This window comes from Callorhinus ursinus, unplaced genomic scaffold (genome assembly GCF_003265705.2).
Source record: "Callorhinus ursinus isolate GAN/ISIS: 27379988/994484 unplaced genomic scaffold, GSC_fseal_2.0 scaffold78, whole genome shotgun sequence".
NCBI classification, from domain to species: Eukaryota; Metazoa; Chordata; class Mammalia; order Carnivora; family Otariidae; genus Callorhinus; species Callorhinus ursinus.
The window spans coordinates 4682375-4705845 of NW_027397140.1; the positions used below are offsets into that span (position 1 = coordinate 4682375).

Genomic DNA, 23471 nt, shown 5'->3' on the forward strand with positions numbered 1-23471 from the left:
GGGCCTCAGCGTAATCCTATTGAGCATGATTTTTAGGTCATCATCTCTCTTCGAGACAATAAGAGTTCTCATCATTGACCCAAGCAAGGAAGTGGTGACACAGGCAGGTGCTCTTCTGTCCCCTGAACCTGCTTACCGGGGTGCTTATTGTAGAGTGGGATGCCCGGCGGGGAGCACGAACTTTGGGCTTCTTGCAGGGGCTGGGCCTAGCAAGACATGGCCCTCAGGGCAGGATCCTTGGACATGGGATCTGGGGAGAGAGGGGTAAGCCAGCTGTCAAAACTCCCTACTCCGGGGCACCTGCCCCTGTGGCCAAGAGCTGCCAGGTCTGAAAGCCTGGCAGCAAGTGGCAAGGCCTGAGGCTGACTCTCCCATTCCCTGAACCAGCTTACCCAGGATGCTTACTGTAGAGCGGGATGCCCTGGGAGGGAGGCAATGGCACGAGATGTTGGGCCTCTTGCCGGAGATTGGCCTAACAAGACTTGGACCTCAGGGTAGGATCTTCATCTGGGGACAGCCTCTGGGAAAAAATGGGCAGGCCAGCTGTCAAAACGTCCTGTACCGGGCCAAGAGTTTCAGTCCCAAAAGCCTGGTGCCATGTGGCAAGGCATAAAGCTGGCTGTCTCATGGCGAGGGACCGCAAGGAAGTGGCAGGCTACAAGAGCAGAGATACCCATACCTGGACCCTGAAACAATAGAGAGCATGGCCCCTGAGGGAGCTGAGCCTTGCTGATACTGTCCCCCAGAAGGCCCAGCACAAAGGTTTCCCTAGCGGTAGCATGCTGTGGGTAGGGGGCATGGCGTGAAGGGTGCATTCCCTGGTAGGTAGGACCAGGCTCTCACCCTCCCATGGATTGGCTATCTGTGACACACCGAGCTGGTAAAATGTCCTCGAGGACATGGGGAGCCACAGCCCCCAGGGCCCCAAGGGCAGAGGAATGGGTGCCGGGGTAACCGTGTCCATGCAACCAAGGCATGCTGCCCACTGCCCGTCATGCAGGGGTCCCTCTGCCTGCACCTGTTGGGCCTCTTACTGGGATCAGCCCCTCAGGTCTAGAGTGCTGCGACCATAGGCCCAGGGCCATCACCCATTGCACCTAGGGATTTGAGATTCCCCTCCTAGGCCTGGTGTGCCCTTCCTGTCTCCGCAGCTCAAGGGATCAGGAGGGGAGCTCCGCAGCTGCCCTGAGTGGGCCCAAGCTCCTTGGGAGTTGAGTGCATGCGACAGAAGCTCTGAGCTCTCCCTCCCAGGGCAACTTGCCAAGGACCAGCACTTCAGGAACAGCTCAGGGCTGAGGTGGACAGACGCCAGTGGCCCAAGGGGCCCACATCCACCATCTGGATGAGCCAATGGGGTACAGCATGAAGCAGCAAGAGCCCTCAGCTGAACGTGGGCTGATGGTGATGTCCCTGCACTTTCCGGTCTTTGTCAGGGACCCACACGCACTTCTGCTTCCCCAGCACATGAGATGGTCCAGGGGCGGACTTTCAAGGATGAAGTCCACCCTCTACAGACATCCAGGGCTCCCAGTCTGATGTCCATGCAGCCAGAACCCAGACACAGGCCTTCCGAATCTACCACAATAGCATCTGTGGCTTCCCTCCAAGCCCAGTTGCTTCTACTCACCTGCCATGGTTGAGGCCCTGTCAAGACGCTGGCCACCATGGCCCACTGAAAGACAAAAGGAGACTAGTGTTGTTAAGCAATGGCTCCGTGGGAAGAGTCCTGGGAGGATGAATCCTCTTTCTTTGAGAAACTATAAGTTATCATTGACCCAAGCAAAGCAGTGGTGATGTGGTTTGGCGCTCTCCTGTCCCCCAAACCTGCTTACTGGGGTGCTTACTGTATAGCAAGATGCCTGGGGGCTGGGGTGGGGTGGGGGCATGAGATTTTGGGCCTGTTGCAGGGGCTGGACATAGCAAGACATGGTCCTCAGGGCTGGATCTGTGTCTAGGGACGGGATCTGGGGAGGAAATGGTAAACCTGGTGTCAAAATGCCTTGGTCTGGGGCAACTGCACCTGTGGCCAAGAGCTGCAAGTCCTAAAAGCCTGGCACCACTCTCAAGGCGTTAGGTTTGCTGGCACACAGCAGGGGACCACAAGGAAGTGGTAAGCTACAGTAGCAGAGATGCCCATACCTGGATCCTGAAACAACAAAGAGCGTGGACCCTGAGGGTGCCAAGCCTTGCTGAAGCTGCCCCCCAGGAGAGGGCCCAGCACATAAGCTTCCCAAGAGGTAGCATGGTGTGGGAATGGGGCCCGGCTTGCAGGGTGTGTGTCCTGGTATGTAGGGCCAATGCCACGCCCTCCCACTTATTGGCCATCTGTGGCAATAAGAGCTGGTCAGATGCCCTCGAGGACATGGGGAACCATGGCCCCCAGGGTCCCCAGGGCAAAGGAATGGATGCTGGGCCAAACATGTGTATCCAACCAAGGCATGCTGCACACAGCCTGCTCGGGGAGGGGGACCTCTCCCTGCACCCGCTAAGCCTCTTCCCCTGAATCACTCCCTCAGGTCTAGAGTGTCAGGGCGAGAGGCCCAGGACCATCACCCATTGTGCCCAGGGACTTGAGATAACCCTCCTAAACCCAGTGGGCCCTTCCTGTCTCGGCAGCCCAAGGGATTGGGGAGGGGAGCTCCCAGCTGCCCCGAGAGGGCCCAAGCTCCTTGGGAGTCAGGTGCATGTGACAGGGGCTCTGGGCTCTTCCGCCCAGGGCAACTTGCCAAGTGCCGGGGCTTCAGGAACAGCCAAGGGCTGAGGCAGACAGCCGCCAGTGGTCCCAAGGGGCCCATGTACACCATCTGGATGGGCGCACACCGTGAAGCAGTAAGATCCCTCAGCTGACCTGGGCGATGGCGGTGTCTCTGCACTTTCTAGTCCTTGTCAGGGAACCAGCCCATCTTTCAGTTCCCCTGCATGTGGGATGACCCAAAGGTGGACCTTCACGGGAGAAGTCCACCCTCTCCAGAAATCCAGGGCTCCCGGCCTGATTCCCATGCAGCCACCACGCAGACATGGGCCTCACGAACCCACCCCAACATCTGTGACCTCCCTCCAAGCTCAGTGGCTTCCACCCACCAACCATTGTTGAGGCTGCACCAAGACCCTATACACCATGGACTGCTGAAAGACACAAGGAGACGAGGGTTGCTAAGCAATGGCTCCCCAGAAGGTGTCCTGGGAGGGGGGATGGGTTGGCAGGCAAGGCTGAAGACCTGCGCCCCTCTTGGGCAACTGAAGGCCCACAGTCAAGGCACAGCCAAAGCTGGGAGCCTTGAGGAATCGGTTGCTTCAAGCCCCAAACTATGGCGCTCCCCCAGGGCCCCGAGCATCCTTGGTATGTTGACTCTGGGATGGTCCCCTCCATTGGACCTACGCATAATCCTATTGAGCATGATTTTTTTAAGTCATCATCTCTCTTCGAGACAATATGAGATCTCATCATTGACCCAAGCAAGGCAATGGTGATACAGGTGGGTGCTCTCCCATCCCCTGAACCAGCTTACCCGGGGTGCTTACTGTAGAGCAGGATGCCCTGGGAGGAAGGCAGGGGCACGAGACTTTGGGTCTCTTGCTGGAGCTTGGCCTAGCAAGACTTGGACCTCAGGGTGAGATCGTCATCTGGGGATGGCATCTGGGGAGAGAGGGGTAGGCCAGCTGTCAAAATGTCCTGCACTGGGGCACCTATCCCTGTGGCCAAAAGCTGCCAGTCCCAAAATCCTGGCTCCACATGGCAAGGCATGAGGCCAGCCAGCACATGGAAGGAACTGAAAGAAAGGGGCAGGTTACAGGAGGCAAGATGCCCATACCTGGATCCCGAAACAAGGGAGAGTGTGGCCCCCAAGGGAGCTGAGGCTTGCTGAGGCTGTCTCCCAGGAGAAGGCCGGCACACAGGCTCCCTGAGAGGTAGCATGTTGTAGGAGCAGGGCACTGCATGCAGGGAGCTTGTCCTGGTATGTAGGGCCAAAGCATCACCCTCCCATGGATTCGCCACCTGTGACACCGACAGGTGGGCAGATGCCCTCGAGGACATGGGGATCCACGGCCCCCAGAGTCCCCAGAGCAGAGGAATGGATGGGGGCCCAAACATGTGCATGCAACCAAGGCATGCTGCACACTGCTTGCCAGGCAGGGGTGTCCTCTCCCTGCACCTGCTGAGCCTCTTCCAATAAATCAATCCCTCAGGTCTAGAATGTCAGGGTGAGAGCCCCAGGGCCTTGAGATTCCCCTCCTAGACCCGGTGGGGCTTTCCTGTCTCGGCAGCCCAAGGGATGGGGAAGGGGAGCTCCCAGATGCCCTGAGGGGGCCCAAGCTGCTTGGGAGTCAGGTGCATGTGACAGGAGCTCTGGGTTCTTCCGCCCAGGGCAGCTTGCCAAAACCAGGGGATTCAGGAACAGCAGAGGGCTGAGGGGGACAGCCGCCAGTCATCCCAAGGTGCCCACGTCCACCATCTGGAACAGCCCATGTGGCCTACCATGAAGCAGCAAGATCCCTCAGCTAAACTGGACAACGGCGGTGTCCCTGCACTTTCCAGTCTTTGTCAGGGACCCGGCCCATCTTTCACTTCCCCTGCATGAGGGATGGCCCAAAGGCGGACCTTCAAGGGGAACTCCACCCTCTCCCAACATCAAGGGTTCCCAGCCCGATCCCCATGCGGCCACCACCCAGACACGGGCCTCACGAACCTCCCCCAATGACATCTGTGGCCTCCCTCCAAGCACAGTGGCTTCCACTCACCTGCCATGGTTGTGGCTGCACTGAGACACTGGCCACCATGGCCCGTGAAAGACACAAGGCAATCAGGGTTGCAAAGCAATGGCTCTACGGGAGCTGTCCCTGGAAGAAGAATGGGTCGACAGGCAAGGCTGAAGGCTTGATCCACTCGTGGGCACCTGGAAGCCCATAGTCAGTTCATAGCCACAGTGGAGAGTCTTAAGGGAATGGTTGCCTCTAGCCCCAATCTGCAGTGCTTGCTTAGGGCACAGAGCATCCTCGGGATGCTGAATCTGGGATGGTCCCCTCCACTGGGCCTCAGCGTAATCTTATTGAGCATAATTTTTAGGTCATCATCTCTCTTCAAGACAATATGAATTCTCATCATTGACCCAAGGAAGGCAGTGGTGATGTGGGGTGCTGTCCCGTCCCCCAAACCTGCTTACCAAAGGTGCTTAATGTAGAGCAGGATGGCTGGTTGGGGGGGTGGGGACACAAAAAGTTGGGCATTTTGCAGTGGCTGGTCCTAGCACACTTGGCCCTCAGGGCAGGATATTCGTCTGGGGTCAGGATCTGGGGAGAGAGAGGTAGGCGAGGTGTCAAAATGCACTGCTCCACGGCACCTGCCATTGTAGCTAAGAGCTGCCAGTCCAGAAAGCTGGCGCCACGTGGCAAAGTGTGAAGCCGGCTGGCATACGGCAAGGGACCACATGGAAGGGGCAAGCTATAGGAGCAGAAATGCCTATACCTAGACCACGAAACAACAGAGAGTGTGGCCCTTGTGAGAGCCTAGCCTTGCTGATGCTGCCTCCCAGAAGGCCCAGCACACAGGTTTCCTGAGAGGTAGCATGCTGTGGACTCTGGGCCAGGCATGAAGGGTGAGTGCCCGGGTATGTACAGTTAGGCCCTCACCGTCCCATGGATTGGCCATCTCTGACACCTGGAGTTGGGCTGGTGCCCTCAAGGACATGGGGACCCATGTCCTGAAGGCAGAGGAATGGATGCCAGGCCAACAGCGTGACCGCAACTAGGCATGCTGCCCATTCCCACCATGCACAGGGGCCCTCTTCCTGCACCTGCTGGACCTCATTGCCAGGATCACTCCTTCAGATCTAGAGTGCCACTACGATAGGCCCAAGGACATCGCCTGTTGTGCCCAGAGACTTAAGATTACCCTCCGAGGCCAGGTTGGCCTTTCCTGTCTCAGTGGCCCAAGGGATTGTAGAAGGGAACTCCCCAGTTGCTCCGAGGGGGCCTAGCTGCTTGGGAGTCGGGTGCATAGGACAGGAGCTCTGGGCTCTCTGGCCCAGGGCAATTTGCCAAAGTCTAGGGCTTCATGAACACCCCAAGTCCAAGGGGGACAGCCACCAGTGGCCCCAAGGGACCTATAACCACCATCTGGATGGGCACATGGGGCACACCATGACGCAGCGATCATCCCTCAGATGATCATTGGGGGACAGAGTCACGAGACTTTGGACCTCTTGCAGGGGCTGGGCCTAGCAAGACGTGGCCTTCAGGGTGGAATCTTCATCTGGGGACACGATCTGGGGAGAGAGGGGTAGGCCAGGTGTCAGAATACCCTGCTGCATGGCACCTGCCCCTGCAGCCAAGAAGTGCCAGTCCCAAAAGCCTGGTGCCCTGTGGCAAGGCTTTAGGCCGGCCAGCACACAGTGGGTAACCACAAGGAAGGGGCAGGCTATAAGAGCAGAGATGCCCATACCTGGACCCCCTAAAAATGGAGAGCTTGGCCCCTGAAGCAGCCGAGCCTCACTGAAGATGCCCCCTAGAAGAAGGCACGGCACACATGCTTCCCAAGAGGTAGCACGCTATGGGCATGGGGCTGGTCGTGAAGGGTGCATGTCCTGGTAGGTAGATCCAGGCCCTCGCCCTCCCATGGATTGGCTATCTGTTGCACCCCAAGCCTGGCATGTGCCCTTGAGGACATGTGGAGCCACAGCACCCAGGGTCCCTGGGGCAGAGGAATGGATACTAGGCCAAAAGCATACATAAAACCAAGTCATGCCACCCACTGCCCCCTTGCAGGGGGGCCCTTTCCCTGCATGTGCTGGGCCTCTTCATGGGATCACTACCTCAGGTCTAGAGTGCCACTGCGAGAAGCCCAGGGCCATCGCCTGTTGCACCCAGGAACTCAAGATTCCCCTCCTTGGCCTGGTGGGCCCTTTCTGTCTTGACAGCCCAAGGGATCAGGGAGGAGAACTCCCCAGCTGGTCCGAGGAGGTCCAAGCTCCTTGGGAGTGAGATGCGTGTGACAGAAGCTCTGGGCTGTCCCACGGGGTCACCTTAGCAATGGCTAGGGCTTCCAGAACAGCCCAGGGCCAAGGGGGACAGCCGCCAGTGGCCCCAAGGGGCCAGGTCCACCATCTGGACAGGCCAATTAGTCACAACGTGAATCAGCACGAGCCCTTAGCTGAACATGGGCTGACGGTGGTGTCCCTGCACTTTAAGGTCCTTGTCAGGGACACGGCCAAACTTTCCCTTCCTTTGCAGGTGGGATGGCCCAAGGGCGAACCTTCAAGAGGTAAGTCAACCTTCTCCTGATATCCAGGGCTCCCGGCCCAATTCCCATGCAGCTGCCTCCCAGACACAAGACTCCTGAACCCACCCCTATGGCATCTCGGCCTCCCTCCAAGCCGAGTGGCTCCACTCACCTGACATCGTTGAGGCCGCACCAAGACCTTGGCCACCACAGCCCACTGAAAGACAGAAGGAGTCCAGGATTGCTAAGCAATGGCTCCCTGGGAGGCATCCTGGTAGGAGGAATGAGTCGGCAGGCAAGGCCGAAAGCCTGAGCACCTTTGGGCACCTGGAAGCCCACTGTCAGACCACAGCCACAGTGGGGAACCTCGAGGGAACAGTTGCTATAAGCCCCAAACAGCAGTTCTCCCCCAGGGCCGCGAGCATCTTCTGGATGCTGACCCAGGCATGGTCCCCTTCATTGGGCCTCAGTGTAATCCTATTGAGCATGATTTTTAGGTCATCATCTCTCTTTGAGACAATATGAGTTCTCATCATTGACCCAAGGAAGGCAGTAGCAATGCGGGTGGGCACTCTCCTTCCCTGAATCCGCTTACCAGGGGAACTTACTGTACAGAGGATTACCCAGGAGGGTGCCAGGGCAGGAGATGTTGGGCCTGTTGCCTGGGCTGGGCCTAGGAAGATTTGGTCCTCAGGGCAGGATCTTCGTCTGGGCACATGATCTGGGGAGAGAGGTGTAGGCTTGGTGTCAAAACACCATTCTCCGGGGCACCTACCCCTGCAGCCAAGAGCTGCCAGTCCCTAAATCCTGGTGCCACATTGCAAGGTGTGAGGCCAGCCGGCATGTGGAGGGAACCAAAAGAAATGGGAGGATACAGGAGCCGAGATGCCCATGCCTGGAACCCGAAACAACAGAGAGCATACCCTCAAGGGAGCCGAGGCTTGTTGAGGCTGCCCCCCAGGAAAAGGCCAGCATACAGGTTACCTGAGAGGTAGCACGGTGTGGGAGCAAGGCATGGCATGCAGGGAGCTTGTCCTGGTAGGGAAGGCCAAGGTCTCACCCTCCCACGGATTGGCCATCTGTGACACCTGGAGCTGGGCAGGTGCCCTCCAAGACATGGGAGGCCATGGCCCCCAGGGTCCCCAGGGTAGAGGAATGGGTGCTGCGCCAAATGCATGCATGCAACCAAGGCATGCAGTGCACTGCCCGCCACGCAAGGAGGGGCTTCTCCCTGCACCTGCTGAGCTTCTTCCCCTGGATAACTCCATCAGGTCTAGAGTGTCAGGGTGAGAGCCCCAGGGCCATCGCCTGTTGTGCCCAGGGACTTGAGATTCCCCTACCAAATCCAGTGGGCCCTTCCTGTCTTGGTAGCCCAAAGGATCAGGGAGGGGAGCTCCCAGCTGCCCTGAGGGGGCCCAAGCTCCTTGGGAGTCGGGTGTATGCGACAGGAGCTCTGGGCTCTCTCTGGCCCTGGGCAACATGCCAAGGTCTGGGGCTTCATGAACACTTCAGGTCTAAGGGGGACAGCTGCCAGTGACCCCAAGGGGCCTATATCCACCATCTGGATGGGCACATGGGGCACACCATGAAGCAACGAGGTCCCTCAGTTGATCGTTGGCTGACAACAGTGTCCCTGCACTTTCCAGTCTTTGTCAGGGACCCAGCCCATCTTTCACTTCCCCTGCATGAAGGATGGCCCATCCATGTTTCCCAGCCCGACCCTCATGGGACCTCCACCCAGACACAGGCTTCCCGAACCCACTCTGGACAGCATCTATGGCCTCCCTCGAAGCCCAGTGGTTCCACTCACGTGCCATGTTTGTGGCCACACCAAGACCCTGACCACCAAGGCCCGTTGAAAGATGCAAAGAGACCAAGGCTGCTAAGCAATGGCTCCCCGGAAGGTGTCCTGGGAGGGGGGATGGGTTGGCAGGCAAGGCCGAAGGTCTGAGCACCTCTTGGGCACCTGGAGGGCCACAGTCAGACCACAGCCAAAACGGGGAGGCTTGAGGGATCTGTCGCATCAAGCCCCAAACTGCAGCACTCCCCCAGGGCCCTGAGCATCCTCAGGATGCTGACCCCAAGATGGTCCCTTCCACTGGGCCTCAGCGTAATCCTATTGAGCATGATTTTTAGGTCATCATCTCTCTTCGAGACAACATGAGTTCTCATCATTGACCCAAGCAAGGCAATGGCAATACCGGTGAGCCCTCTCCCGCCCCGTGAACCTGCTTACCTGGCATGCTTACTGTAGAGTGGGATGCTCCGGTGGGGGGTGGGGATCCAAGACGTTGGGATTCCTGCTGGGGCGTGACCTAACAAGACTTGAATCTCAGGGTGGGTACTTGGTCTGGGGACAGAATCTGTGGAGAGAGTGGTAGTCTAGGTGTCAAAATGTCCTGCTCTTGGGCACCTGCCCCAGCTGCCAAAAACTGACAGTTCCAAAAGCCTGGTGCTGCTGGCAAGGCATTAGGCAGGCTGGCACATGGCAGAGGACTGCAAGGACGCACAGGCTACAGGAGAAGAGATGCCCATACCTGGACCCCTAATCAATGGAGAGGGTGGCCCCCAAGAGAGCCGAGTGTTGCTGATACTGCCCCAGGAGAAGACCTGGCACACAGGCTTCCTGCCAAGACGTGGCATGATGTGGGCAAAGGGCCTGGCATGATTTGTGCATGGTGTGGTAGCTAGGGCCAGGCCCTCACCATCCCATGGATTGGCCATCTGTGGCACCCGGAGCTGGGCAGGTGCCCTCGATGACACAGGGAGCCATGGCTCTCAAGGGCTCCCAAGGCAGAGGAATGGATGCCGGGCCAACTGTGTGCACACAAACAAGGCATGCAGCCCACTCCCCGCCATGCAGGGGCCTCTTTCTCTGCACCTGCTGGGCCTTTTCACTGGCATCAATCCCTTAGGTCTAGAGTGCCTCGTTGATATGCCCAGGGACATCGCTTCTTGCGCCTAGGACTACAGATTCCCCTGTTAGGCCTGGTGGGCCCTTCCTCTCCGTGGCCAAAGGGATTGGGGAGGGGAATCCCCAGCTGCTCCAAGGGGTCCCGAGCTCCTTGGGGGTCAGGTTTGTGCGACCAGAAGTCAGGGCTCTCCCGCCTGGGGCACCTTGCCAAGGGCTGGAGCTTCAGAAACAACCCAGGGCCAAGGTGGACAGCTGCCAGTGGCCCCAAAGGGCCTAGGTCCACCATCTGGATGGGCCCATATGGCATCCTGTGAAGCAGCAAGATCCCTCAGCTGAACATGGGCTGAGGACAGCATCACTGAACTTTGCAGTCCTTGTCAGGGACCCTGCTAACCTTTTGCTTCCCCTGCACATGGGATAATCCAACAGTGGACCTTCAAGGGGGAAGTCCACCCTCTCCAGCATCCAGGGCTCCTGGCCTGATGCCCATGCAGCTCCCTCCCAGACAAAGGCATCCTGAACCGACCCCAATGGCATCTGTGTCCTCTTTCCAAGCCCAGTCGGTTCCACTCACTGTTGTTGAGACCGTTGGTGTTGCCATTGTTGAGACCGTTCTGAGATCCTGGCCACCAAGGCCCACTGAAAGACACAAGGAGACCAAGGTTGCTAAACAATGGCTTCCCTGGAGGTGTCCTGGGAGGGGTAATGGGTCTGCAGGCAAGGGTGAAGCCCCGAGAACCTTTGCGCAACTGGAGGCCCACAGTCAGGCCACAGCCACAGTGGGGAGCCTCAAGGGATTGTTCGCCTCAAGCCCCAAGCTGCAGCCCTCCCACAGGGCCCTGAGCCTTGTGAGGATGCTGACCCTGGGATGGTGCCCTCAATAGGGCCTCGACATAATCCTACTGAGCATGATTTCATCTCTCTTCGAGACAATATGAATTCTCATCACTGACCCAAGCAGGACAGTGGTGAAGTGGGCGGGCACTTTCTCGTCCCCCGAACCTGCTTCCTGGGGGTGCTTACTGTAGACCGGGATGCCCAGGGGGAGGCAGGGGCATGAGACGTTGGGCCTCTTGCTGGGGCTGTGCCTAGCAAGACATGGTCCTCAGAGCAGGATCAACATCTGGGAGAGGCATCTGGGAAGAGAGGTGTAGACCAGGTGTCAAAACGCCCGGCTCTGTGGCAACTGACCCTGAGCCAAGAGCTGCCGGTCCCAAAAGCCTGGCATGGCGTGGCAAGGCGTTAGGCCAGCCTGCACACAGCGGGGGACTGCAAAGAAGGGGCAGGCTACAGGAGGAGAGATGCCCATACCTGGACCCTGAAACAACATAGAGCATGGCCCCCGTGAAGCTTAGTCTTACTGATGGTGCCCCTCAAGAAGGCCTGGCACACAGGCTTCCCGAGAGGTAGTATACTGTGGACAGGGGGCCGGGCGTAAAAGGCGTGTGCCCTGGTAGGTAGGGCCAGGCCCTTGACCTCCCATGGATTGGCCATCTGTGGCACCCAGAGCTGGGCATGTGCCTTCAAGGACACGGGGAACCATGGCCCCCAGGAAAGAGGAAAGAATGCCGGGTGAAATGCATGCATGCCATCAAGGCATGCAGCCCAATGTCTGCCATGCAGGGGAGGCCTCTCCCTGCACCTGCTGGACCTCTTCCCCAGGATCACTCCTTCAGGACTAGAGTGCCCTGGAAAGAGGCCCAGGGCCATCACCTGTTGTGCCCAGGGACTCTTGATTCCTCTCCAAGTCCCGGCAGGACCTATCCAGTCTCAGTGGCCCAAGGGATTGGGGAGGGGAGGTCTCCTACTGCCACAGGGGGGACCAAGTTCCTTGGGAGTCAGGTACATGCAATAGGAGCCCTGGGCTCTCACGCTCAGGGCATCTTGCCAACAGCTGTGGTTTCAGGAACAACCCAGGGCCGAGAGGGACAGCCGCCAATGGCCCCAAGGGGCCCACATCCACCATTTAGATGGACCCATGGGGCACACCATGAAGCAGCAAGAGCCCTCAGCAGATAGTGGGCTGACAGTGGGGTCCCTGCACTTTCTGGTCCTTGTCAGGGACCTGGCCAACCTTTCACACCCCTGCACATAGAATGGTCCAAGGGCGGACCTTCAAGGGGTAAGTCCTCCCTCTCTGGACATCCAGGGCTCTCAGACCAATGCCCATGTGGCTGCCACACAGATCCGGCCTCCCGAACCTACCCCGATGGTGTCTGAGTCCTCCCTCCAAGCTCAGTGGCTTCCAATCACCTGCCATGGTTGAGGCCGCACCTAGACCCTGGCCACCATGGGCCCAGTGGAAGACACAAGGAGACCAGGGTTGCTAAGCAATGACTCCCTGGGAGGCATCTTGGCAGATAGAATGGGTTGGCAGGCAAGACCGAAGGCTTGAACCCCTCATGGGCACCTTGAGGTCCACAGTCAGGTCACAGCCAAAGTGGGGAACTTCAAAGGATCAGTCACTTCAAGCCGCAAACTGCAGCACTCCCCCATGGCCTCCAACATCCTTGGGATGCTGATCCCGGGTTGTTCCCTCCATTGGGTCTCAGTGTAATCCTGTTGAGCATAATTTTTAGGTCATCATCTCTCTTTGAGGTAATATGAGTTTTCATCATTGACCCAAAGAAGGCAGTGGCAACCTGAGCAGGTGCTCTCCATCCCCCGAAACTGCTCATCAGGGGTGTCTACTGCAGAGCAGGATGCCCCAGGGGCATGCGGGGGCATGAGACATTGGTCCTCTTGCCAGTGTTGGGCATAGAAAGACTTGGCTCAGGGTGGGATCTTCAACTGGGGGCACAATCTGGGGACCAGGTCTCAAAATGCCTTGCTCCAGGGTCCCTGCCCCTGCGGCCAAGAGCTACCACTCCCGGAATCCTGGCAATGCATGGCAAGGCATGAGATTGCCCAACACATGGCAGAGGAATGCAAGGAAGGGGTAGGCTACAGGAGCAGAGATGCCCATACCTGGACCCTGAAACAACGGAGAGAGTGGCCCCAAGGGAGCCAAGCCTTGCTGATGATGGCCCCCAGGAGAAGGCCAGACACACAGGCTTCCTGAAAGGTAGCATGTGGTAGGCACACAGCCTAGCATACAGTGTGCATGCCCTGGTAGTAGGGCTTGGCCCTTTCCCTCCCACCATTGGCCAACTGTGGCACCTGGAGCTGGGCAGGTACTCTTGAAGACAAGGGGAGCCATAGCCCCCAGGACCCCCAGGGCAGAGGAATCGATGCTGGGCCATCTGCGTGCATGCAACCAAGGCATAATACCCAGTGCCCATTGTGCAAGAGAGCCCTCTCCCTGCACCTGCTGGGCCTCTTCTGGATCACTCCCTCAGGTCTAGAGTGCCATGACGATAGGTGCAGGGCCATCGCCTGTTGTGCCCAGGGACTCGAGATTCCCCTCCAAGGCCCAGTAAGCCCTTCCTGCTTCAGCGGGCTAAGGGATCAGGGATGGTGCTCCTCAGCTGCCTTGAGGGGGCCCAGGCTCCTTGAGAGTCAGTTGCATGTGACAGGAGCTCTGGGATCTCCTGCCCAGGGCACCTTGCCAAGGGCCGGGGCTTCAGGAACACCCCAGCGCTGAGGGAGAGAGCCGCCAGTGGCCCCAAGGGGCCAAAGTCCACCATTTGTACAGGCCCATGGGGCACAAAATAAAGTAGCAGGAGCCCTCAGATGAATGTGTGCTGATGGTTGAATCCCTGCACTTTCCAGCCCTTGTCAGGGACCCCTCCAACCTTTCACATCCCCTACACATGCGATGGCCCAAGGGGGGAGCTTCAATTGGGAAATCCACCCTATCTGGACATCTAGGGATCCCAGCACAACACTCATGCGGCTGCCTCCCAGACACGGATCTCCCAAACCCACACTAATGGCATCTGTGGCCTTGCTCCAAAGCCAGTGGCTTCCACACATCTGCCATGTTTGAATCCACATGGAGACCCTGGCCACCACGGCCCACTGAAAGACACAGGGGACCAGGGTTGTTAAGCAATGGCTCCCTGGGAGACGTCCTGGGAGAGGGAATGAGTTGGCAGGCAAGGCAGAAGGCCTGAGCACCTCTTTGGCACCTGGAGGCCCACAGTCACACCACAGCCACAGCAGGGAGCCTCAAGGGAATGGTCGCTTCAAGCCCCAAACAGCAGCTCTCCAACAGGGCCCCAAGCATCTTCTGCATGCTGACCCAGGGATGGTTCCCTCCATTGGGCCTCAGTGTAATCCTATTGAGCATGATTTTTAGGTCATCATCTCTCTTTGAGACAATATGAGTTCTCATCATTGACCCAACAAGGCAATGGTGATGCAGGGGGGCATTCTCCCATCCCCCGAACTGGCTTACCCGGGGTGCTTCCTGTAGAGCGGGATGCCCCGGGAAGGGGGCGATGGCACGAGATGTTGGGCCTCTTGTCGGGGTTTGGCCTAGTAAGACTTGGACCTCAGGGCAGGATCATCATCTGGGGATAGCATCTGGGGAGAGAGGGTTAGGTCAGCTGTCAAAATGTCCTGACTGGGGCGCCTGTCCCTGCGGCCAAGAACTGCCAGTCCGGAAAGACTAGTGCTGCATGGCAAGTCGTGAGGATTGCCAGCACACATCGGGGGACCACAAGGTAGGGGCAGGCTACAGGAGCAGAGATTCCCATACCTGGACCCTGAATCAACGGAGAGTATGGTCCCCGATGGAACCGAGACTTGCTGATGCTGCCCCCCAGGAGAGCGCCTGGCACACAGGCTTCTGGAGAGGTAGCAACACTGTGGGTGGGGGGCTGGGGGTGAAAGGTGCATTTCCTTGCAGTTAGGACCAGGTCCTCGCCCTCCCAGGGATTGGCCATCTGTGACACCCGGAGTTGGGCAAGTGACCTCGAGGCCATGGGGCTCCATGGACCCCAGGGCCCCAAGGGCAGAGGACTGGATGCCAGGGTAATCACGTGCATGCAACCAAGACATGCCAGCCTCTGTCCGCCATGCAGGGGGACCCTGTTTCTGCACCTATTTGGCCTCTTCCTCGGATCATTCCCTCAGGTCTAGAGTGCTGCGACCATAGGCCCAGGGATATTGCCTCTTGTGCCTAGGGATTCGAGATTCCCCTCCTAGGCCCAGTGGGCTCTTCCTGTCTATGCACTCAAAGGGATCAGGAGGGGAGCTCCCCAGCTGCCCCTAATGGGCCCAAGCTCCTTGTGAGTCCAGTACATGCATCAGGAGCTCTGGGCTCTCCCGCCCGGGGCAACTTGCCAAGGGCCTGCACTTCAGGAACACCTCAAGGCCAAGGTGGACAGACACCAGTGGCCCAGGGGCCCACGTCCACCATCTGGATGGGCCAATGAGGCACACCATGAAGCAGCAAGAGCCCTCAGCTGAATGTGGTCTGACATTGGCACCCATACACTTTCTGGTCCTTGTCAGGGACCCATGCAAAATTTGCTTCCCCTGCACATGAGATGGTCTAAGGGCCGACTTTCAAGTTGGAAGTCCCCCCTTTACAGACATCCAGGGCTCCCAGTCTGATGTCCATGCAACTGCCACCCAGACACAGGCCACCCGAACCCACCCCAATGGCACCTGCCACTTCCCTCTAAACCCAGTGGCTTCCACTCACCTGCCATGTTTGAAGCCGTGCAGAGACCCTGGCCACCATGGCCTACTGAAAGACACAAGGAGAACCAGGTGCTAAGCAATGGCTCCACAGGAGATGTCCTGGGAGGAGGATAGGGTCAACAGAGAAATTCGAAGTTTTGAGGCCCTTTGGGCACTTGGAGGCCCATCAAAAGGTCACAGCCACAGTGGGGAACTTTGAGGGAACCGTCACCTCAAGCCCCAAACTACAGCGCTCCTCCAGGACCCCAAACAACCTTGGAATGTTGACCCCAGCATTGTCCCCTCCATTGGGCCTCAGCGTAATCCTATTGAGCATGATTTTTAGGTCATCATCTCTCTTTGAGACAATATGAGTTCTCATCATTGACCCAAACAAGGCAGTGATGACGCAGGCGGGTGTTATGCTGTCCCCTGAACCTGATATCTGGGGTGCTTACTGTAGAGCAGGATACCCTGGCTGGGGGGTGGGGGAGACTGAGTCACGAGACTTTGAGCCTCTTGCAGGGGCTGGGCCTAGCAAGACTTGGCCCTCAGGGCAGAATCTTTGTCTGGGGACACAATCTTGGTAGAGAGGGTTAGGCCAGGTGTCAGAATGCCCTGCTGCATGGAACCTGCTCCTGCAGCCAAGAAGTGCCAGTCCCAAAAGCCTAGCACCCCATGGCAAGGCTTTAGACCAGACGGCACATAGCAGATGACTGCAAGGAAGGGGCAGGCTATAGAAGCAGAGATGCCCATACCTGGATCCTGAAAAAATGGAGGGCTTGGCCCCTGAAGCAGCCAAGTCTTGCTGAAGCCTCCCCCCAGAAGAAGGCATGGCACACATGCTTCCCGAGCGGTAGCACGCTGTAGGCATGGGGCCAGTCGTGAAGTGTGCATGCCCTTATAGGTAGGTTCAGGCCCTCGCCCTCCCATGGATTGGCCATCTGTCGCACCCCGAGCCTGGCTGGTGCCCTCGAAGACATGGGGAGCCATGGCCCCCAGGGTTGCCAGGGCAGAGGAATGGATATCGGGCCAACGGCATGCATACAACCAAGTCATGCTGCCCACTGCCCCCTTTGCAGGGGGGCCCTCTCCCTGCACCTGCTGGGTCTCTTCCTGGAATCACTACCTCAGGTCTAGAGTGTCACTGCGAGAGGCCCATGGCCATCACCTATTGCACCCAAGAACTCAAGATTCCCCTCCTTGGACTGGTGGCCCTTTCGGTCTTGACAACCCAAGGGATCAGGGAGGAGAGCTCCCCAGCTGGTCTGAGGAGGCCCAAGCTCCTTGGGAGTTGGGTGTGTGCAACAGAAGCTCTGGGCTGTCCCACCCGGGGCAACTTGCCAAGGGCCAGCGCTTCAGGAACACCTCAAGGCTGAGGTGGACAGATGCCAGTGGCCCAAGGGGCCCACGTCCACCATCTGGATGGGCCCATGAGGCATGCCATAAAGCAGCAAGAGCCCTCAGCTGAATGTGGGTTGACGTTGGCGCCCATACACTTTCCGGTCCTTGTCAGGGACCCATGCAAAATTTGTTTCCCATGCACATGAGATGGTCCAAGGGCGGACTTTCAAGGGGGATCTCCACCCTTTACAGACATTCAGGGCTCCTGAGCCGATGTCCATGAGCCACCACCCAGACACGGGCCAACAGGACCCACCCCAATGGCATCTGCCGCTTCCCTCCAAGCCCAGTTGTTTACACTCACCTGTTATTTTTGTGGCTGCATGGAGACCCTGGTCACCACGGCCTACTGAAAGACACTAGGAGAACTAGGTTCTGAGCAATGGCTCCCCAGGAAGTGTCCTGGGAAGGGGAATGGGTCAGCTGGGAAGGTTGAAGGCCTGAGGCCCTTTGGGCACTTGGAGACCCACAGAAATGCCACAGCAACAGCGGGGAATTTTGAGGGAAACGTTGCCTCAAGCCCCAAACTACAGCGCTCCCCCAGGACCCCAGGCAACCCTGGGATGTTGACCCCAGCATGGTCCCCTCCATTGGGCCTCAGTGTAATCCTATTGAGCATGATTTTTATGTCATCATCTCTCTTTGAGACAATATGAGTTCTCATCATTGATCCAAGCAAGGCAGTAATGATGCAGGTGGGTGTTATACCATCCCTAGAATCCACTTACCAGGGGAGCTCACTGTAGGGCAGGATTCCCCAGGGGATGGGTGGATGGATTCATAAGACTTTGGGCCTCTTGCAGGGGCTGGGTCTAGCCAGACTTGGTCCTCAGGGTGGAATCTTTGTCTGGGGTCACGATCTGGGGAGAGAAGGGTAGGCCAGGTGTCAGAACACCCTACTGTGTGGCACCTGCCCCTGCAGCCATGAAGTGCCAGTCCCGAAGCCCTGGTGCCCTGTGGCAAGGCTTTAGGCCGACTGGCACATTGTGGGTGACTCCAAGGAAGGGGCAGGCTATAGGAGCAGAGGTGCCCATACCTGGACCCCCAAAAAATGGAGAGCATGGCCCCTGAAGGAGCTGAGCCTTGTTGATGCTGCCCCCCAGAAGAGGTCACAGCACACATGCTTCCTGAGAAGTAGCACACTGTGGATGTGGGGCCAGTTGTGAAGAGTGTGTGCCCTGGTAGTTAGGTCCAGGCCATCGCCCTGCCACGGATTGGCCCTCTGTCACACCCTGAGCCTGGCAGGTGCCCTCAAAGACATGGGGAGCCATGGCCCCCAGGGTCCCCAGGGCAAAGGAATAGATACCAGGCAATCCGCATGCATGCACCCAGGTCATGCTGCCCACTGCCCCCCTTGCAGGGGGGGCCCTCTCCCTGCACCTGCTGGGCCTCTTCCCGGAATCACTACCTCAGGTCTAGAGTGCCACTGTGAGAGACCCAGGGCCATCGCCTGTTGCACCCAGGAACTTGATTCCCCTCCTTGGCCTGGTGGGTCCTTTCTGTCTTGACAGCCCAAGGGATCTGGGAGGAGAGCTCCCCAGCTGTTCTGAAGAGGCTCAAGCTCCTTGGAGTAGGTGCATGTGACAAGCTCTGGGCTGTCCCATCTGGGACACCTTGGCAATGGCCGGGGTTTCAGGAACAGCCTAGGTCCAAGGGTGACAGCTGCCAGTGGCACAACAGGCCCAGGTCCACCATCTGGACAGGCCAATGTGTCATAATGTGAAGCAGCACGAGCCCTCAGCTGAATGTGGGCTGACGGTGGTGTCCATGCACTTTCTGGTCCTTGTCAGGGACATGGCCAAACTTTCTCTTCCCTTTAGGTGGGATGGCCCAAAGGCGGACCTTCAAGAGGAAAGTCTACCCTCTCCTTATATCCAGGGCTACCAGACCAAAGACCATGAGGCCGCCGCCCAGATACCAGCCTCCCAAAACCACCCCTATGGCATCTCAGCCCCCTCCAGGCCCAATGGCTTCCAAACACCTGCCATGGTTGAGGCCAAACTGAGACCCTGGCCAACACGGCCCACGGAAAGACACAAGGAGTCCAAAATTGCTAAGCAATGACTCCCTGGGAGGCAACCTAGTAGGGGGAATGAGTCGGCAGGCAAGGCCGAAGGTCTGAGCACCTCTGGGCGCCTGGAGGCCCACAGTCAGACCATAGCCACATCAGGGAACCCCGAGGGATCGGTCACCTCAAGCCCCAAATTGCAGCACTCCCGCAGGGCCCTGAGCATCCTTGGGATGCTGACCTCGGGATGGACCCTGCCATTGGGCCTCAGTGTAATCCTATTGAGCATGATTTTTAGGTCATCATCTCTCTTTGAGACAATATGAGTTCTCATCATGACCCAAGGAAGGCAGTAACAACACAGGCGGGCACTCTCTTGTCCCCCGAATCTGCGTTCCGTGGGAGCTTACTAGAGAGTGGATTACCATGGAGGGTGCCAGGGCAGGAGACGTTGGGCCAGTTGCTAAGGCTGGGCCTAGGAAGATTTGGCTCTCAGGGCAGGATCTTCATCTGGGTACATGATCTGGAGAGAGAGGGTAGACCTGGTGTCAAAACGTTATTCTCCGGGGCACCTACCCCTGCGGCCAAGAGCTGCCAGTTCCAATTTCCTGGTGCCTCATGGCAAGGCATGAGGCTGTCTGGCATACAGTGGGAACTGCAAGAAAGGGGCAGGCTACAGGAGCCGAGATGCCCATACCTGGACCCTGAAACAATGGAGAGTGTGGCCCCCATGAGAGCCAAGCCTTGTTGATGCTGCCTCCCAGATGGGCCAGCACACAGTCTTCCTGAGAGGTAGCATGCTGTGGACTCTGGGCCAGGTGTGAAGGGTGGGTGCCCTGGTATGTAAAGTCAGGCCCTCACCCTCCCACAGATTGGCCATCTCTGACACCAGGGGTTGGGCTGGGACCCTCGAGAACATGGGGACCCACGGCCCTCCAGGTCCCTAGGGCAGAGGAATGGATGCTGTGCTAACAGCATGCTCACAACCAGGCATGCCACCCATTCCTGCCATGCATGGGGTCCCTCTCCCTGCACCTGCTGGGCCTCATCGCCAGGATCACTCCCTTAGATCTAGAGTGCTGTGATGATAGGCCCAAGGACATCACCTGTTGTGCCCAGGGACTCAAGATTACCCTCCCAGGCCAGGTTGGCCCTTCCTGTCTCAGCGGCCCAAGGGATTGGAGAGGGGAACTCCTCAGTTGCCCCGAGGGGGCCCAAGCTCATTGGGAGTCAGGTGCATGCAACAGGAGCTCTGAGCTCTCTGGCCCAGGGCAACTTGCCAAGGTCCAGGGCTTCATGAACACTCCAGGTCTGAGGAGACAGCTGCCAGGGGCCCCAAGGGTCTTTTATCCACCATCTGGATGGGCACATGGGTGAGATCCCTCAACTGATTGTTGGCTGATAGCAGCATGCCTGTACTTTCTGGTCCATGTCAGGGACCTGGCCAAACTTTCAATTCCCCTGCACATGGGATGGCCCAAGGGTGGACCTTCGATGGGGAAATCCACCCTCTCCGGCCATCCAGGTTTCCCAACCTGACCCCCATGTGGTTGCCACCCAGATACAGGCCACTGGAACCCACTCCAGTTGGCGTCTATGGCCTCCCTCGAAGCCCAGTGGCTCCACTCACCTGCGATGTGTGTGGCCACACTGAGACCCTGGGCACCAAGGCACACTGAAAGACACAAAGAGACCAGGGTTGCTAAGCAATCACCCCGGAAGGTGTTCTGGGAGGGGGGATGGGTCAGCAGGCAAGGCCGAAGGTCTGAGCACCTCTTGGGCACCTGGAGACCCACAGTCAGGCCACAGCCAAAGCAGGAAGGCTTGAGGGATCGGTTGCTTCAAGCCCCAAACTGCAGCACTCCCCCAGGGCCCTGAGCATCCTCAGGATGCTGACTCCGAGATGGTCCCTCCATTGGGCCTCAGCGTAATCCTATTGAGCATGATTTTTAGGTCATCATCTCTCTTCGAGACAATATGAGTTCTCATCATTGACCCAAGCAAGGCAATGGTGATGCCGGCAAGCCCTCTCCTGCCCCCCGAACCTGCTTACCCGGGGTGCTTACTGTAGAGTGGGATGCCCGGTGGGGGTTGGGGACCCAAGACGTTGGGATTCCTGCTGGGGCTCGGCCTAGGAAGACTTGAATCTCAGGGCGGGAACTTGGTCTGGGGCAGAATCTGTGGAGAGAGTGTTAGTCTAGGTGTCAAAATGTCCTGCTGTGGGGCACCTGCCCCAGCGGCCAAAAGCTGCCAGTTCCGAAAGCCTGGTGCTGTGTAACCCGAGGAAGGCAGTGGCGACCCAAGCAGGCAATTTCCGTCCCCCAAACTGCTCAGCAGGGGTGCCTACTGTAGAGCAGGATGCCCTGCAGGAGTGCGGGGGCATGAAACATTGGGCCTCTTGCCAGTGCTGGGCCTAGCAAGACTTGGCCCTCAGGGTGGGATCTTCAACTGGGGATGCAATCTTGGGAGAGAGGAGTAGGCCAGCTCTCAAAATGTCCTGCTTCAGGGTACCTGCCCCTGCATCCAAGAGGGGCCACACCTGGAATCCCAGTGACATGTGGCAAGACATGAGACCGCCTGGCACACGGCGGAGGAACACAAGGAAAGGGTAGCTGCAGGAGCAGAGATGCCCATACCTGGACCTGGAAACTATGGAGAACATGGTCCCCAAGGAAGCCAAGCCTTGGTGATGCTGGCCCCCAGGAGAAGGCTCGGCAAATAGGCTTCCTGAGAGGTAGCACATGGTGGGCATGCAGCCCAGTGTGCAGTGTGCATGCCCTGATAGGTAGGGCCAGGCCCTTGCCCTCCCACCATTAGCCATATGTGGCACCTGGAGTTGGGCAGGTGTTTCTTGAGGACACGGGGAGCCACTGCCCCCAGGCCCCGCAAGGCAGAGAAATGGATGCTGGGCAAACAAGATGTGCCTGCAAACAAGGCATGCCACCCTCTGCTTGCTGTACAAGGGGGGCATCTCCCTGCACCTGTTGGGCCTCTTCCCTCAGATCAATCCCTTAGGTCTAAAGTGCCACCATGATAGGCCCAGGGCTATTGCCTGTTGCACCCAGGGACTTGAGATTCCCCTCCTAGGCCTGTTGGGCCCTTCCAGTCTGAGCGGCCAAAGGGATCGGGGATGGGAACTCCACAGCTGCCCCAAGGGGGTCCAAGCCCCTTGGGAGTCGATGTATGCAAAAGGAGCTCTAAGTTCTCCAGCCCGGGACAACTTATCAAGGGTGAGGACTTCAAGAACAGCCCAGGGCCATTGGGGACAGCCACCAGTGGCCCAAAAGGGGCCACGTCCACCATCTGGATGGTCCCATGGGGCACACCTTGAAGCAGCGAGGTCCCTCAGCTGAATGTGGACTGACGGCGATGTCCCTGCACTTCCCAGTTGTCAGGGACCCTGACAACATTTAACTTCCCCTGCACGTGGGAGGGCCCAAGGGCGGACCTTCGAAGGAGAGGTCCACCCTCTCCGGACATCCAGGGCTCCTGGCCTGATTCCAATGCAGCTGCCTCCCAAAAATGGGCTTCCATAACCCACCATGAAAGCATCTGCAACCTCCCTCCACACACAGGGGCTTCCACTCACCTGTTATAGTTGAGGACATGCTGAGACGCTGGACAGCATGACCCACTGAGAGACACAAAGAGACCAGGGTTGACAAGTAATGGCTCTCCGGGAGGTGTCCTGGGAGGGTGAATGAGTTGTCAGGCAAAGCTGAAGGCCTTAACACCTTTGGGCCCCTAGAGGCCCACAGTCACAGCGGGGAGGCTCGAGGGATTGGTTAGTTCAAGCCCCAAGCTTCAGCGCTCCTCTGGGCCCTGAGCATCCTGGGGATGCTGATCTGGGAATGATCCCCTCCTCTAGGACTCAGCATAATCCTATTAAGCATGATTTTTAGGTCATCATCTCTCTTCGGGACAGTATGAGTTCTCGTCATTGACCCAAGCAAGGCAGTGGTGACGCGGGCAGGTGCTCTCCCATCCCCTGAACCTGCTTACCGGGAAAACCTGGATGAATGGGGATGGGGGCAAGAGATGTTGGGCTCCTTGCAGGAGTAAGGCCTAGCAAGACTTGACCCTCAGACCAGGATCTTCATCTGGGACGGGATCTGGGGAGAGAGGGGTAGGCCAGGTGTCAAAACGTACTGCACCGGGCGCTGTCCCTGTGGCTAAGGGCTGACAGTCTGAAACCATGGCAGTGCATTGCAAGGCTTGAGGCTGGCCGGCACATGGTGTGGGACCACAAGGAAAGGGCAAGCTACAGTAGCAGAGATGCCTATACATGGACCCTGAAACAATGGAGAGTGTGGCCCCTGAGGGAACAGATTCTTGCTGATGTTGACCCCAAGAAGGCT

At 58.1% G+C, this 23471-nt stretch overlaps 12 non-coding genes and 1 pseudogene across 12 annotated transcripts; all 13 read right to left on the minus strand.

Annotated features, from left to right (window-relative positions):
• Window positions 1-81, minus strand: LOC112808832 (small nucleolar RNA SNORD115). Its single transcript, XR_003204439.1, has one exon. It is a non-coding gene; the product is annotated as a small nucleolar RNA SNORD115 (small nucleolar RNA).
• Window positions 82-3371: 3290 nt separating this feature from the next.
• LOC112808855 (small nucleolar RNA SNORD115) lies at window positions 3372-3454 on the minus strand. The gene has a single exon (XR_003204460.1). It is a non-coding gene; the product is annotated as a small nucleolar RNA SNORD115 (small nucleolar RNA).
• A 1575-nt stretch (window positions 3455-5029) lies between these two features.
• On the minus strand, window positions 5030-5110 carry LOC112808834 (small nucleolar RNA SNORD115). The gene has a single exon (XR_003204441.1). It is a non-coding gene; the product is annotated as a small nucleolar RNA SNORD115 (small nucleolar RNA).
• A 2567-nt stretch (window positions 5111-7677) lies between these two features.
• Window positions 7678-7758, minus strand: LOC112808835 (small nucleolar RNA SNORD115). The gene has a single exon (XR_003204442.1). It is a non-coding gene; the product is annotated as a small nucleolar RNA SNORD115 (small nucleolar RNA).
• Window positions 7759-9316: 1558 nt separating this feature from the next.
• Window positions 9317-9397, minus strand: LOC112808830 (small nucleolar RNA SNORD115). Its single transcript, XR_003204437.1, has one exon. It is a non-coding gene; the product is annotated as a small nucleolar RNA SNORD115 (small nucleolar RNA).
• Window positions 9398-11013: 1616 nt separating this feature from the next.
• Window positions 11014-11085, minus strand: LOC112808857 (small nucleolar RNA SNORD115; annotated as a pseudogene).
• Window positions 11086-12673: 1588 nt separating this feature from the next.
• Window positions 12674-12754, minus strand: LOC112808848 (small nucleolar RNA SNORD115). The gene has a single exon (XR_003204453.1). It is a non-coding gene; the product is annotated as a small nucleolar RNA SNORD115 (small nucleolar RNA).
• A 1580-nt stretch (window positions 12755-14334) lies between these two features.
• Window positions 14335-14415, minus strand: LOC112808836 (small nucleolar RNA SNORD115). The gene has a single exon (XR_003204443.1). It is a non-coding gene; the product is annotated as a small nucleolar RNA SNORD115 (small nucleolar RNA).
• Window positions 14416-16011: 1596 nt separating this feature from the next.
• LOC112808831 (small nucleolar RNA SNORD115) lies at window positions 16012-16092 on the minus strand. Its single transcript, XR_003204438.1, has one exon. It is a non-coding gene; the product is annotated as a small nucleolar RNA SNORD115 (small nucleolar RNA).
• A 1605-nt stretch (window positions 16093-17697) lies between these two features.
• Window positions 17698-17778, minus strand: LOC112808842 (small nucleolar RNA SNORD115). Its single transcript, XR_003204448.1, has one exon. It is a non-coding gene; the product is annotated as a small nucleolar RNA SNORD115 (small nucleolar RNA).
• A 1597-nt stretch (window positions 17779-19375) lies between these two features.
• On the minus strand, window positions 19376-19455 carry LOC112808845 (small nucleolar RNA SNORD115). Its single transcript, XR_003204450.1, has one exon. It is a non-coding gene; the product is annotated as a small nucleolar RNA SNORD115 (small nucleolar RNA).
• Window positions 19456-21030: 1575 nt separating this feature from the next.
• On the minus strand, window positions 21031-21111 carry LOC112808828 (small nucleolar RNA SNORD115). Its single transcript, XR_003204435.1, has one exon. It is a non-coding gene; the product is annotated as a small nucleolar RNA SNORD115 (small nucleolar RNA).
• Window positions 21112-22979: 1868 nt separating this feature from the next.
• Window positions 22980-23060, minus strand: LOC112808852 (small nucleolar RNA SNORD115). The gene has a single exon (XR_003204457.1). It is a non-coding gene; the product is annotated as a small nucleolar RNA SNORD115 (small nucleolar RNA).
• Window positions 23061-23471: the final 411 nt, after the last annotated feature.